The 16,110-nt window shown below is 39.3% G+C and overlaps 1 pseudogene; it reads left to right on the top strand.

Moving 5' to 3' along the window:
• Positions 1-535: 535 nt before the first annotated feature.
• LOC116484269 (L-lactate dehydrogenase A chain-like) lies at positions 536-1,533 on the top strand (annotated as a pseudogene).
• The last annotated feature ends 14,577 nt before the right edge of the window (positions 1,534-16,110 follow it).

Below are 16,110 nucleotides of genomic sequence, written 5' to 3'. Positions count from 1 at the left end.
GTATGTAGAGAAAATATTTAAGACAATTTTGTTATAAATAGAGAAGGGAAAGGGACATAAAAAGAGGTAAGTCTCCTACACTTCATGTGAAACTTGTAAAATGATGACACCAACAGACATTTGTGTGTGTGATAAGATGCATGTGTGTGTTGGGGTGAGTGGGTATGAGGTGATACCTAAAGCAACTACTAAGACTCAAAACACTATAGACTAACACACTCAAAACACTACTGGAAAATCAAAATGAAATTTTACAAAATATTCAAGCGGCCCGCATTTTGAACAGGAAAAAGGGAAAAGAAAATTGAGAAATAAAGCCAGAGAGAAAACACAGCAAAATATCTAATGGCAGACTTAAACTTTAATGTATCAATAATCATATTAAAGGCAAATAATATGGTTTAAAATAAATGGTTTAAAAATACATGGAAGTGCTGGAGCTGTTGCCACCAAGTCCGGGTCTCATTGCCACGCGCCCCCGATACTTGCCTGACGTGCATTCCCAATTTCTTTTGGTTCCAAGTCCAATATTGCAACTCTCAAGGATCAGCTGACTCATAATCTTCTAAAAGAAGAACAGATCCCCCCATAAGATTACAGTTGTTGGGGTCTGTGCTGTTGCCATGGTCTGTACCATCAGTATCTTAATGAAGGACTTGGCAGATGAACTTGCTCTTGTTAATGTCATGGAAGACAAATTGAAGAGAGAGATAATGGATCTCCAACATGGCAGCCTTTTCCTTAGAACACCAAAGATTATCTCTGGCAAAGGCTATAATGTAACTGCAAACTCCAAGCTGGTCATTATCACGTCTGGGGCACATCAGCAAGAGGGAGAAAGCCGTCTTAAATAGGACCAGCATAACATGAACATCTTTAAATTCATCATTCCTAATGTTGTAAAATACATCCCGAACTGCAAGTTGCTTATTGTTTCAAATCCAGTGGATATCTTGACCTATGTGGCTTGGAAGATAAGTGGCTTTCCCAAAAACCGTGTTATTGGAAGTGGTTGCAGTCTGGATTCAGCCCAATTCGGTTACCTCATGGGGGAAAGCTGGGAGTTCACCCATTAAGCTGTCATGGGCAGGTCCTTGGGGAACATGGAGATTCTAGTGTGCCTTTATGGAGTGGAGTGAATGTTGCTGGTGTTTCCCTGAAGACTCTGCACTCACATTTAGGGACTGATACAGATAAGGAACAGTGGAAAGAGGTTCACAAGCAGGTGGTTGAGAGTCCTTACAAGGTGATCAAACTGAAAGGCTACACATCCTGGGCCATTGGACTCTCCCCATTGGACTCTGTGTGGCAGATTTGGCAGAGAGTATAATGAAGAATCTTAGGCGGGTGCACCCAATTTCCACCACGATTAAGGGTTTCTATGGAATAAAGGATGATGTCTTCCTTAGTGTTGCTTGCATCTTGGGACAGAATGGAATCTCAGACCTTGTGAAGGTGACTCTGACTCCTGAGGAAGAGGCCCGTTTGAAGAAGAGTGCAGGTACACTTTGGGGGATCCAAAAAGAGCACAATTTTTTTTATTTTTTTATACATTTTTTTTAGATGGAATTTCACTCTTGTTGCCCAGGCTGGAGTGCAATGGCAAGATCTCAGCTCACTGCAACCTCCACCACCTGGGTTCAAGCAATTCTCCTGCCTCAGCCTCTCAAGTAGCCGGGATTACAGGTGCCCACCACCACGCCCAGCTATATTTTTGTATTTTTAGTAGAGAAGGGGTTTCACCATGTTGGCCAGGCTGGTCTTGAACTCCTGACCTCAGGTGATCTGCCCGCCTCAGCCTTCCAAAGTGCTGGGATTACAGGCGTGAGCCACCACGCCCAGCCAGAGCTGCAATTTTAAAGTCTTCTGATGCCATCCATTTCACTATCTAGGCTACAACAGGATTTTAGTTGGAAGTTGTGCATGTTGTCCTTTTTTCTGGTCTGTGATTATAGCAGTAATATTAAGATGGACTGGGAAAAACATCAATTCCCAAAGTTAGAAACAGAAATGGTTTGTAAAATCCTGCAGCTATATCCTAATGCTGGATGGTACTAATCCTGTGTAGTCCCAAACTGGTTAGTCTGAAATAGTTCTATGACCTCTGAGGCACCACTGCCAATGCTGCACATGCTGCAGCTGCCCCTTGAGCCAGATGGATGTTTATCATGTGTTTTATAACTTGCTGGCTCCCTCACTGAACAATGACTAGTCCAACATTTTTTCCCAATCAGTCACATCCTGGGATCCAGTGTATAAATCCAGTATTGCATGTCTTGTACATAATTGTTCCAAGGATCTTATTTTGTGAACTAGATATATCAGTAGTGTACATTACAATATAATGTAAAAAGACCAACATATAAACAGTGCAACCAACTATCCAGTGAAAACCTTGAACAGTGAAAAAATAAAATAAAAATGGAAGAATGGAGAAAGATATATCACACAATCAAAAGAAAGTAGAAATGGCCATATTGATATCAGATGAAGTAGATTTCAGAACAAATAAAATTACCAGAGACAGGGAAACATCATACAATGATAAAAGAATCAATCCACCAATAAAATATAGCAATCTTAAATGTGTATGTAAACAATAGAGCTGCAAAATATGCAAAGCAAAAATTGATAGAACTGAAAGGAGAAATAGACAAATCCACAATTATAGCTAGAGATTTCAACACCCCTCTGTCAACAATTGATAGAACAACTAGACAGAAAACCAGCAAGGATATAAAAACTCCACAATCCATCAACCAACAGAATTTAGTCACTGTTTTTGGAACACTCTAGCCAACAACAGCAAAATATACATTATTTTCAAGTGCCCATGAGATATATGCCAAGATTACCAGGTTGCCCTTGGTCACAGAACAAATTTAAAAGAATTTAAACGAATTAAAATCATGTAGACTGTGTTCTCCAACCAACATGGAATCAAACTGGAAATCAATAACAGAAAGATAGCAGGAAAATCTCCATGCACTTGGAAACTAAATAACATTCTTTTAAATAATCATAGGGCAAAGAGGAATTCTTCAAGGAAAATTTTTAATACATTTAACTGAATGAAATAAAAATGCAGCATATCAAAATTTATGGAATGCATTCAGTACTGAGACAGAAATGCACAGCACTAAATGCATACATTAGAAAGGAAAGATAACAGATCAATACTATAAGCTTTCACTTCAAGAATCTAGAAAAGAAAAACAGCAAAACAACCTCAAGGCAAGCAGAAAGAAGGAAATAATAAAGAGCAGAAATGAAATCTCCAGGCCCTGATGGCTTCACTGGAGAATTCTCCCAAACATTTATTTTAAAAAGAATTAAAACCAATTTACACATTCTCTTCTAGAAAACAGAAAAGAACAGTTTCCAACTCATTTTATGAAGACACTATTACCTGAAAAACAAAACCAGACAAAGACTTTACAAAAAAGACAACTAAAGACCAATAACCCTCATGAATATAAAAGCAATAATTCGTAATATTAGCAAGTAGAATTCAACAATATAATAAAAGAAGTACACACCATGATCAAGTGGGGCTTATTCTAGGGATGCAAGGTTGGTTCAGTATTCTAAAATTAAAGACTGTAATCCACTATATTAACTGGCTAAAGAAGAAAAATCACAGGATCGTATCAATCAGTACAGAAAAATACTGGACAGAATTCAACACCCATTTATGATTTTAAAAAAAAAACTCAAAAAAATAGGAATAAGAGAGAACATCCTCAACTTAACAAGGAACAAAACACCTACAGTAATATCATACTTTAGTAAAAGACTGAATGTCTTCTCTCTAAGATGAGGAATGAGGCAAAAAATATCCACCCTCACACTCTTATTCAATATAGTGCTGAAAGCTCTAGCCAACGCAATATGGCAGCAGATGAAAATAAAAGAAATAGATATCAGAAACAAAAAAATAAGACTGTTCCTATTTGCAGTAGACATAACTGTCTTTACAGAAAACCCCAAGGAATCTGCAAAAGAAAAACTCCTAGAATGTGAGTTCAGAAAGGTTGTAGGATATGACAAACATACAAAAATCAACTGTATTTCCATACAGTAGCAATGAATACATGAATATCAAAAATTAAAAATGCAATGTCACTTAAAATCACTCAAAAAATTGAATGCTTAGATGTAAAACATGTATTATAACTCGTATGTCAAAAACTATTCAATGCCAATTAATCAATTATTTAAATAGAGAAATATATCATGTTCATGGATTGAAAGATCCAGCATAGTAAAGATGTCAATTCTCCCCAAACTGACATAGAGATTTGACATAACTATCAAAAATTCAGCAAGATTGTTTTATAGATATGGGCAAGATTATTCTAAAATGAATACGTGGAAAGACATGGAAAGACAAAAGAGCTAGAATAGCTAAAATAAAAATAAAGTGGTAGGAATCAGTCTTATTTTCAAGACTTATAATATTGCTACCATAATCAAGACTCTGTGGTACTGGTGGAAGGAGAGACACATAGATCAATGGGACAGAATAAAGACTGCAGAAATAGAACCAGGCAAATATACCCAACTCATTTTTGACAAAGGAACAAAAGCAATTCAATAAAGAAAAGACAGCCTTTTCAGCAAATGGTGCTGGAAGAATAGGACATCTGTAGGCCAAAAAAAGATCCTCGACCTAAGTCTCACATCTTATACTGACTCAAAATGGAACAAAGACCCTTAAATATAAACCATAAAACTATAAAACTTTTAGAAAAAAAACTTAGGAGAAAATCTTCAGGATCCAGGGATAGGCAAAGAATGTTTAGACTTGTCACCGAAAGCATGATCCATTAAAGGAAAAAATGATAAATTAGACTTCATCAAAATTTAAAAGTTTGCTCTGCGAAAGACTGTTGCTGAGGGGATGAAAAGACAAGCTACATAATGGGAGAGAAAATATTTGCAAACCATAATCAAACCAACAGTCAACAAACGACTATTATCTAGAATGTGAAAAGAACTCTCAAAATGTGACAGTTAAGAAACATCAGATAAGAAAATGAGAAAATTACATAGACATTTCATCAAAAAGGATATACAGATGACAAATAAGCACATAAAAATATTTTCACATCAGTAGCCATTAAGGAAATGAAAAATTAACACCACACTGAGATATCTCTATACACGTATCAGAATGCCTAAAATAAAAAATAGTGACAACAGCTATCTGGGTGTGGTGGCTCATGCCTGTAATCCCAGCACTTTGGGAAGCCAAGGCAGTGGATCACTTGAGGTCAGGAGTTCGAGACCAGCCTGGGCAACATAGTAAAACCCTGTCTCTATTAAAAATACAAAAATTAGTCAGGTGCGGTGATGCATGCCTGTAGTCCCAGCTACTCAGGAGGCTGAGGCATGAGAATCACTTGAACTCGGGAGGTGGAGGTTGCAGCGAGCAAAGATCATGCCACTATACTCCAGCCTAGGTGACAGTGAGACTCCATCTCAAAAAAAAAAATAGTGAAAACACCAAATGCTGGCAATGTTATGAGGAACTAGATCAAGGTTATGAAGAAATCTTCAAGGTTATGAAGAAACTGGATCACTCATACATTGTTGGTGAGAATATAAAATGAGTACAAGCCACTCTGGAAAACAGTTTCTCTAAAAACTAAACGTACAACTACCTTGTGACCCAGCAATTGCATTACCAGGCATTTATCCCAGAGAAATGAAGAGCTATGTTCACACAAGAATCCATATATGACTGTTTATAGCAGCTTTATTTGTTATAACCCTGAACTGAAAACAACCTAGATGTCCTTCAATGGGTGAATGGTGAAACAACTGTGAAATATTCATACCATGGAATACTACTCAGCAATAATATTGATACATACAACAACTTCGATGAATTTCAAAAAAAAAAAAAATGAACTGAGTAAAAAAAAAGAAGCCAATCTCAAAACACTGCACATTAACCTTTTATATGACATTCTTGAAAGGACAAAATTATAGTAATGGAGACCAGATCAATGGTTGCCACATATTAAGGAGGGAGGAAAGAAGGTAAGTGGGTGTAGCTAAAAAAACAAAAAGGCAGCACAAAGGATCATTGTAGTGATGGAAATGTACTGTGTCTTGACTGTGTCAATGTCAGTATCTTGGTTGTGATATTATACTCTAGTTTTGCAAGATGTTACTATCGGAGGAAACCGAGTAAAAAGTGCATGGACCATTCAGTATTATTTCATGTGAATACACAATTAACTGAAAATGAAAAGCTTAATTGTTTAAAGAAGTAATACTATTTAGGGCAGGGGGAGTCATGTGGTGTGGAGATGGGAAAAATCTGTGAGACTGTCAAGTGGATTGTAAGATGTCCAGAATTCCTGAATCTCCTTCTGCTCACCAAATGCCACCCTTTCCTCACTGTTACCACTATTAAAACTTGCCCTACCCATCCCACATCACCCTTTATGGACAATACTCATACAACCCACACTGATAGCCACTGCACTGGAAGATAACAATAACTCTATAGAGCTGAGGAGGAGGGTACTTTATAAATGAAAACTGAGGAATCTGAGTGAGGTGAAGGCGCCCTCCCAAAATCACACAGCAAGTAAATTTCATAGCCAGTTTTTCCACCATTTCATACTACTTCACATAATCATTTCACTCCACTACATTTCTAATCATCTACCATTTTCAAAGCTCTTTTAAAAATATTATCTTAATTGGTCTTAAGCTGTCCCGGCTAAAAGGAAATGGCAGAGGGCTAGAATAGTGGGAGTGGTTGAAGTCCCTTAGCCAATGTGGGTTGCTGTGGCAAATTCCCGCCTCCACATCTGCAAGATGCCTACATTTGTGCTCATATTTGCCCCCTTTGCACTCAACAAATTAAAGCTCCTCCTACTTAAGCCTAATTCCTCCCTTCAGTTTTCAGATCCCACTCCCCATCACCTCATTTTATTGATCATGCCATCTGTTTCTTGCATCTTCAAACTTACTCACTCTACTGCCTCTTTCCCATCAGGAGATGGGAAAGTTTCCTTAGCCTCATGTCCTCTTCAGAACACAGCCCCTCTCCTTTTGAAGGAGAGTGATTAAATACTCTGCCTTCATTTCCTCTTCTTTCCACTCCAGTGCAATTTGGTTTCTGGCCCACCACTGCTCTTAAACTTCTCTTACCATAAATTCCAAGGTCTACCTCATACTAGCTCCAACAGACACTCTTCAGTCCTTATCTTACTTAGCCTGTGCTCAGCATTTGATAATTAACCTCTCCCTTTTTGAAACTCTCTCTTCCTTGGCCCAGGCTTCCCTGGTTTTCCTCCTGCTCTCCGGCCGTAGGACATTTCTCTTCTCCCTGTCACTCAAATGCTGATGTTTCAGTATTCTGTCCTACTCTCCCTTCTCTTTTCCCTTTATACCTTCTCCCAGGTTTCATTTACCATCTATATTACCAGCTCATACAAGTCTCTCAAGCTCCAGACCCATGTAACTCACATCCTGCTAAATTCAACAAGCCCAAAATGGACCAAAATTCAACAAGTCCAAAACTGAACATCATCCTCCCCATCTCAAATCTATTCCTGAATAGCTCAATCTGTGGCATTTTCATACACCAGCCACACTAGATTCTTCTTCTTCCTCATATCCACATTACATTTTTCACCAAGCCTATTTACCTTCTCAATGCCCTTCAACCTATCTGCATTTCCAATGACACTGCCTTAGTCCAGACTCTCAAAATCTGTCAACTGAAAATCTGCAATAGCTTCCTAACTGGTCTCACTGCCCCTAATTGTGTCCCCTTCCAATCTATTCTTTCAATCACAGTGAGTTATTTTCCTAAAAAACAGCTAAAGTCCTAAAATATGACTCACCACATCATGTTCTATCTTTAAACCTTTCAGTGGCTTCTCAGTGCCTTTTAGCTAAACTCTCACCTCACCATGGCCTGTCTAGTGGAGCCCTACCTATCTTTGCAGCCTACTCTCCCACTTGCTTCTCACAGCCTGCAACTACCTCCTCTCCTCCCACAGTAAATTTCTTTCAATTCCCAATGCACTGCATTATCTTTTGCTCCTAGGACTTCACACAAGAAGAACCCACCATCTGGAACCTCATTCCTAAACTCCTCCCTCTACTGGCTTCCCGTGCTCATCCTTCAGACCTCAGAAAAGGCCATTTTCCATCCTCCACTTGATGAGGCTGGGTCCCCCTTGCTCTGTTCTCCCAACACCCTAATCTTTCCCTGTTGTGAAACTTATCACATCTTTTCACAATTACTTATTTACCTATTTGTTTTCCCCATGAAGCTGTAAGTCACTTGAGAATACTAATCTATCTTGCTTACCTGAACAGCTATAATGCTGGCACAGTGCTTTGAAGACTCAATAGATGTAGTTTTTAACAGACTATACAAGAATAGATAAAAAATTAAGAAATCCAAGCCTGTATGGCAACTCTCCTGGGATTCAGCAGTCCTCTCTGGCTCATTTTCTGTCTTGTGCAACCTTATGGTGACCCCTGTGCGGCACCCTCCCTTCTATGAACCAGCGTTCTTTATTCACGTATAGGAGAGTGCTCTGTTTGCTGTAACCTCAGCTTCGAGAAAACAATGCCCAAATTGCATTAACCTGCTAGGCCAGCTTCAGAAAGGATCTCTGAATGTCATGATTTCAGAAACCGTAAAGTTACTCCTTGTTCCACTGCAGAAAAAAATACTTTTCCTTGAGCAGTTCTTAAAATTCCTTTATGTGTGGGTCAAAGATATTATTTGTCAACTAGAGGCAAGTCAAATGCAAATGACTTTTAAATTTATACTATGGAAATTAAAATTATAAACCCTAAATTTTTAAATTAACTTTTAATTAAAATTATAGTTAAAAACCAGAAGTCACAAGTTTTTCATAGAGCAGTCTTGAGAGATTAAGAAACTGACCTATTGACATGAGGCTTTGAGAATACTCTGCCCTATGCTAATAATTACACCTTGTTATACAGATAAGAACTGGAAAATATTTACCAGTCAGTTAACTTAAACCCACTAAGAATACAAACATTAGATAGGTTGGAGGGGTAGAATGCTTTTTTTTGTCAGATTTACATTTTTTCTGTATCTTGTCATCATAAAATTCAGTAGTTTGTACATAGAGGTCTCTTGTAGGATTTTTCTCTAACTATAATGGTTAAATATTATACAACCTTTAACCTTGAGACTATAAAACTCACCTACTTATCCATTGTAGGAAATCGCATTCCCCAATCATTGTTTATTTGTTATAGGAAATTGGATTTTGTAATGTTTAACCCACTGTTAACTGTTTTACTGTTTAACACAGTGACTTCACTGAGTTTGTTATAATTAAATTAACCAGTATAAAGACAATTCAGATCCTCTTGGGGTTAATGAAAAATCACCCTCTTTTTCCTGGTACTGATTTTGACACAAGTAAATATAAAGAGTGATTACAGCAGAAACATTTTTAAACAATATGAAAAATAACTCAACTTTTTCCTCTGCAGCCTTAAAGCATACATGACTGAAGCAGGGCCATTCCTCGGGTAATAAGTGGGGAGAAGAGCTGGGGGGAGCACTGGACCCCAGTGACTTTGGGAGGGAGAAATAAAGGGCCCCTATGCAGAGGAAGAGGGGAGATGGAGGTAGATTCAAAATGGGGAGGAGAGGGCACCAAACGGAGTGTCAATCTAGAGAGGTAATGTGGGCTAGTGGTTCTACATGCACTCGTTTGAGTCCCATTTGACCCGGGCTCAAATTCTGGCTCTGCCTGCCACTCATGCACTTTATCATCAAACAACTTGCACAGTCTCCCTGAGCCTCAGTTGTAACATAAGGATCCTAACAGTGAACTCATAGAGGTGAGAGGATTAAAAGAGCTGTTTATAAAGCCTTTAGCTCGGTCCTGAGCGTGACAATATCCAGTAACAATGCTGCATAAATAGCCTATTTTGTGGTTGTGGTTGTTGTTAATATCTTCCATCTCACTACTTCACTTAGGCTCAGTCTTGATGACTCAGCTGAGGCGCTTTCTACATGTCCCAGCCACGGGGAAACCAGCCACGGAGCCTCCACGGATGTAAAGGTGCTGCAGTCTCTTGTCCTGGTCCTCATTCTCACTGCAGTTCTAACCTCAGGGCCCTGACATGGCAGCTCTCTGATAACAGCTGCATCTTCTCTGGGCATCCTATCAGAAATGGTCAAAAAGCCATTCTAAAATGTCTCCTGCCATTATGTTGAGGTGTAATGGAATGAGTATAAACTCTAGAATCAGACGTATTTGCAGACAACATGCTCACCATGTAATCTTGACAAATTTGCTTCTTTCCAGATTCTTTACCTTAATTTGGGTTTACTGCCACCGATCTTGAAGATTCATGGTAACAAACTCAAAAAGTATATATATCACTATTACATTTGTGCATGTTTTGTTGAATCCTTTCTCAGGTTGAAAAATATTGGAGATTAGAGCTAGAATCGAGTTCGAAGATTATGCCCCAGCCATATCCTCCAACGTGGAAGCTGAATGTCTCCATCTACGTAATCTCAAGGCTTTCTGTTTTCTGCTGACAAGAAAGAAGTCTTGTCTTTTACATATTACCCTTCTGTCCCACGTCCTTTCTTTGTAACCCCCAGGATGCATACATGTACTCATGGCTTAAATCTGTAATCATAGCCAATGCCATGGTCCCCATCCCATGATGGTGCCATGGAGTTGTGAGTTGGCCCTGCACAATAAGATCAACCCGTCCTTTCAGAATGAGAAGGATAATGTTCTTTCTGTCTCATGTCCAGCCATGGGAAGAAGGGTCCTCAGCATATGTTTATTGGTATGGCACTTTAGATTCACCAACAAAACTCTTTTCTCCGAGGATGGCTGGATCTAGATGAGTTCAAGATTCTGCTGCCACATTGTACCCCAACATTTGTCTCATTCTAAAATCAAGTTCCCCTTGCCCCAAGACCTTTTTCTCTTCTTTGAAGTTCTCTCTCAGTGGCCTCCATCACCCTCCCTCACATAGGACTTCAGACACACACACACACACACGCGTCAGTTCATCAGACATGGCTATAGATATTTTAACCTCTGGCACCACTGTGGACAGCAAAGAAGTCTTTTTTCCCTAGGGCCTTTGTAAATTAATGGTTACAAATAGGTACCCGGAGATAGCAATATCTCCTCATTCTATTCACCAAGAGTCCCAGTCAGCCCAGCCAAGACATACTCACAACAGATGAGGAAAATGTAAGGTTCAGGGACTGAGCCAGGACACACAGGCATCTGGTGGCCGAGTCCTGGTTCCAGACTCATTCTCCTATACCAAACTGCCCCCTCTCACTGCACAGGCTCCTTTCTCAATGTTGATGCCTTTGAGTTAGCCAGATGGTTAGCAATTTTTTTTTTTGGCCAAAAAGATAATTTGCTTTCCAAAAATCTCAAACTAAGCAGCTCATGACTGCTTCTTAAGATAAATAGAAAGGAATTCTAACACAGCATGGTAGAAACAACTTCACAGGACCCTGTTGCTTCTGTTTCTTATCTCTGGATACCAGAAGCCTGCTGCTTTCTCCTGTCCACTCACAAGGGATTTGTGATTGGGTTTGCATTCTCCAACCCTGTTTCCTGGAAAAGGCCCCAGAGCCACTGATGTGTCTGCAAGAAAGGAAAAACATTTTGCCCACCGGGTAGTGATGTGGCCTAAGGCACTTTGGAGTCCTGAACTTAGCTTTGGGTGGTAAAAAAGCATAGTGGCAATTACTGACTTTCAGAAGCAATTTTTTGGAAAAAAAAAGAAAACAAATAGTCCAAGACTCCACATTGGCTGTGCTGACCACAATGCCACCAAATTGCTGACTTTCAGAAGCAATTTTTTGGAAATACATAAATAATTTAAAAAATAGGTAGTCCAATGCTCCAAACTGACTGTGCTGACCACAATGCCACCAAATGAAAACTTAAAACTTAATTATCCAGTTATGTATTGATAGCTAAGTGTTGGACATCACTTAGGGCAAGAATATTTTAACTAATGTTTAACCAGAATTTTTATTTTCCATTGTTACAGCATTTTGCAGAAATCTTCCATTTCTTAAATGTAAATTAAGAAAAATCAGTCCACAAAACACAAATGGAAACAAGCACAAATTTATTTTACCACATTTTGGAGAGGCCGACTCAAAGCTAACAATGCATATTCACCTTTTGAGAGGACATTTAACAGATTACATCCTTGGCTTCTCAAGGAGATGTTAGTGCCCACTTACTCGATATTGGTAAGCTCCTTCACTAATCTCTGATTATTTTACAGTCAATACTCCATTCTCCCATCCCTTCTCACAGCCCCCTTTCATACGTTAAAGCATTGATCTAAATACAAAATGGGAGAACCTGTGTATTAGTTTACTAGGGCTGCCACAACAGAACACCACAGATTGGATGGTTTACACAACAAAAATTTATTTTCTCACAGTTCTGGAAGCTGGAAGTCCAAGATCGAGGTATCAGCAGGCTTGGTTTCCTCTGAGGCCTCTCTCCTTGGCTTGCAGATGGTCACCTTCTTGCTGCCTCTTCACATGGTCTCTGTGCACAAGTGCCGCTGATACTCCCCTGTACATCCAGATTTCCTCTTTTTAGAAAGACACCAGTCATATTTGATTGGGGCCACCCTATGGGCCTCATTTGAAATTACTGATCCATTTAGAGGCTCTATTTCCAAATACACTCATGTGCTGAGGTACTGGGAGTTCAGGCTCCAACATAGCAGCCGGGGAGCACAATTTAGCCCATAACAACCTCTCTTTAAGGAAAGTTTCCAAATTGTATCAGACAGTGAAGAAATCTGCTCCTAACTTAAGAGTCCTGTTGTTTTGGGCTGTGTAGAAAGATACAGCTAGACCCAACATGTGGTTTAATTTTAGGGACTGCATGCTTCCTGTTCCCCAAAAATACTTCATATGCCTTCAAATTCTCTCATCAGAAATTCGTATCCTCATTTAATTCTTCTGTTAAAATGAAGAGAGCCTTAGGTTGAGCCTCATCTGTTACTAGACTTCGGTGCAACCATTGCTTCCTTTCTGAGGGCAGTTTTTGATGAAGAGCAGAGGACTGGGTACCAATAGGGCCAGGGAGGACGTAAGGGGAGGATCTAAATGGAGACAAAGGGAAGAGAAACAAGCAGCTGGAGGCATGAGAAGACAGAGCTTACTGGCTTTACCATTTCACCCAAATAGTGGCAGAAGCTGAGTATTTATGTTCCAGCATAATTGTCACTAGAGAGCGGCTGCCTCACCCAGATGCCATATTCCCTGCCTGGCTCCTCTTGCCTCTAGGTAGGGCCATGGGACAGACTTCTGGACAATGGATTGTGAACCAGGAAGAACTCCATTGCCAGACCTGATCTATAGAAATTTCCTACACATTTTCTACCTTCTCTGTTTTCCATCTACCAGGGGAAGCAAAAGATTCTGAAGCCCTAAAAAATGGCAGAACCACAAAACGGAACAGAGGCTGGATCCGTGAATCACTACATGGAAGGCCTCTCACTCAACACTTGCACCAAACTGTCACTGTGTGAGCAATAACTCCTGTCAATTAAACCACTGAGATTTTCAGGGTTTGTCCTTTTTAGTAACTATTAATGTTATAATTAATAATACAGTCAACATAAGGCTGAGTTTGGCAGAAAACTAATAATCACTTCAATGCTGATGGTTTTGTGCTGGTTTATTTCAAGAGTGAATGCTGATAGTAAGAAGAGTATAGGCTGAGCACAGTGGCTCATGCCAGTAATTCCAGCACTTCAGGAGGCCAAGGCAGGGGTTGAGCTCAGGAGTTTGAGGCTACAGTGAGCTATGATCAGGCCACTTCACTTCAGCCTGGGTGACAGAGTAAAATCCAATCTCAAAAAAAAGAAGAAAAAGAAGATAATGAAGAAGAAGAGGATTACTTGATTTGTAATGTAAAATGACATTTAGATAGTAATATTCAATCTGGGTTGAGCTGTAATAGTAGTGATAATAATCACAGACAGTTGCAGTTTGCAACTATCATTGCATTTCAAAATACCAGCCATAATGAGAAGTACATAATAAAATAAGAAAACACTGATAAGGTAAAAATAGTGCTGGACTGAAAGCCAAGCATCTTGAATTCCAGTTTCACCCCAATACAAACCATTTCTGACCAGGAGTCTCACACCTCTCCAGTCACCACCAGCTCTAAAAGCCAGACTGGAAGAGTCTGTTTAGGGGAAATAGTGCCTCCTATGAGTGAAAAACAAACTACAGGAGAACTGGTCACAGTGCTTTGTGCAGAGAAGATGCTCAATACAGATTTATTCAATTAATAAAAGTTTTAAAAGGGACTCTGATAAAATAATTCAACTAAAATGACAGAGGGTGAATACAGATTTAGACACCCACCCCTGTCCCCTCCCACCAAGCTAGAAGAAGTGTCTCTATGTATTCATGTGTATAGAGAAATTGGCTCCATTTCTGAACAGTGAGAACAGGGCAGAAAAATGAATAAATCTGGGGATGACATAAAATCAAAAATATAGCCATCTGTTTAAGTCCTGCATCTAAAATTTAAAAAATAGAAGAGAAGCCACCTGTCTTGCAATATTGAAGTAAAATGCAAATCTATTTAATTGAAAATAATAATGTAATGTAAACTTTAGTCACAAGCAGAGAGCTTTCTCTATATAGTTATATTAAAGGGCTTAGACCAGGGCCTGGAGCATGATAGACACATAATTGTTTGTTGAACGAAAACATTCTGGATGCAAAGCATAGGGTAGGCATAGTGAGAGATGCTGAGATGGACAGAAAGTTATCCCTGCTCTCCAGAGACTTGCAGGCTGGGAAGAGAGAACCATGTCATCAACCCACTTTAACACAAGATAGAATGAAATACATGCTAAGCAGAGGTAAAAGAAACATGCTAGGAGAGGAAGAACCATTTCGTTCTGTTGGGAAGGAATCCAAGATGAGGTAGAATTTAGGCTGAGCCTTAAAATGAACAATCTCCAGGCTGAGGATGGCATGACTCAGGTAACAGATTGGAAGCGGTAGGCTGGCCGGGTCCATGCAGAGAACTTTGGGAGACAGCCTTGGAAAAGAGTGTTGGAGCCACATATAGGAGTCTGGTTGTGACTTGGGAACAAAACTCTAACAGCCACAAAATTAGGCGCCTAGGAAAAGAAGTAGATCCCCGTTCTTTTCTTTCTCTCTCCAAGTCTGTAAAGCATTTACCTCTCTTAAACCATATAACATGTCATTTTATTACGTCATTTAAATATGTGTAAGATGACTGTCAGGCCCAAACTATTTTAATGCTACAAAAGTTAAAATAAGGTGAAGAAAATGTTTTATAGAATAAAGCATGTGTATATTTGAGTTCTGTCTTCTTATTTTAATTTCTGGATAACAGAGACCCCTTTAAGGGGAGTCTGCATTAGCAATCCATGTGCATCCCCTGGTATACCGTTTTGCTTCAGAAAACGAATTGAGCTCAGTATAGAAAGTATTTATATGATGGCGTCTAAAGACAGGGTCTGCTAAGAGTTCCCCAAATGTCAGCACCGTCCTATTGGTAATCCATGGTCATTCAAAGCATTTTAAGAGGAACACAGGAAACATTCCTTGTTTCAGTAACTGAAAGAAGGCCAATTTGGCTGGTGCAGAGCAGCAAGAGAGAGCATGAGATGAGTCAGGGATGTGGACCCAACCATATCATGTAGGGTTCTAAAGGACACAGAGAGAAGAAAGAATAAAGAAGTCTGAATCTTGGACAAAATGCAATAAGAAACCATTGGTGAATGTTAAGAAGGGTGATATGGTGTCATTTATCCTTTATTTTGGCTGCTGTTTGGAGAAGGAATTGGAGTGGGACAGAAACGGAAGCTGAGAGAATATAGTTGAAAGACCATTAAAATAGTCCAGAGGAGAGAAGTTGATTTTTCAAACTGAAGGTGATAGTTGTAGAAATGGAAATAAGCTAACATATTGGGGATGTATGTTAAAGACAAAACAGATTAACTGAATGTTAAATGCAAGGAAAAGAAGAGAGTGACTCCCAGGTTTTTATCTTAAGAAACTTG

The sequence above is a fragment of the Hylobates moloch genome, unplaced genomic scaffold, assembly GCF_009828535.3.
Source record: "Hylobates moloch isolate HMO894 unplaced genomic scaffold, HMol_V3 SCAFFOLD_15, whole genome shotgun sequence".
NCBI lineage: Eukaryota > Metazoa > Chordata > Mammalia > Primates > Hylobatidae > Hylobates > Hylobates moloch.
This window is presented reverse-complemented; position numbering and strand designations above follow the sequence as displayed.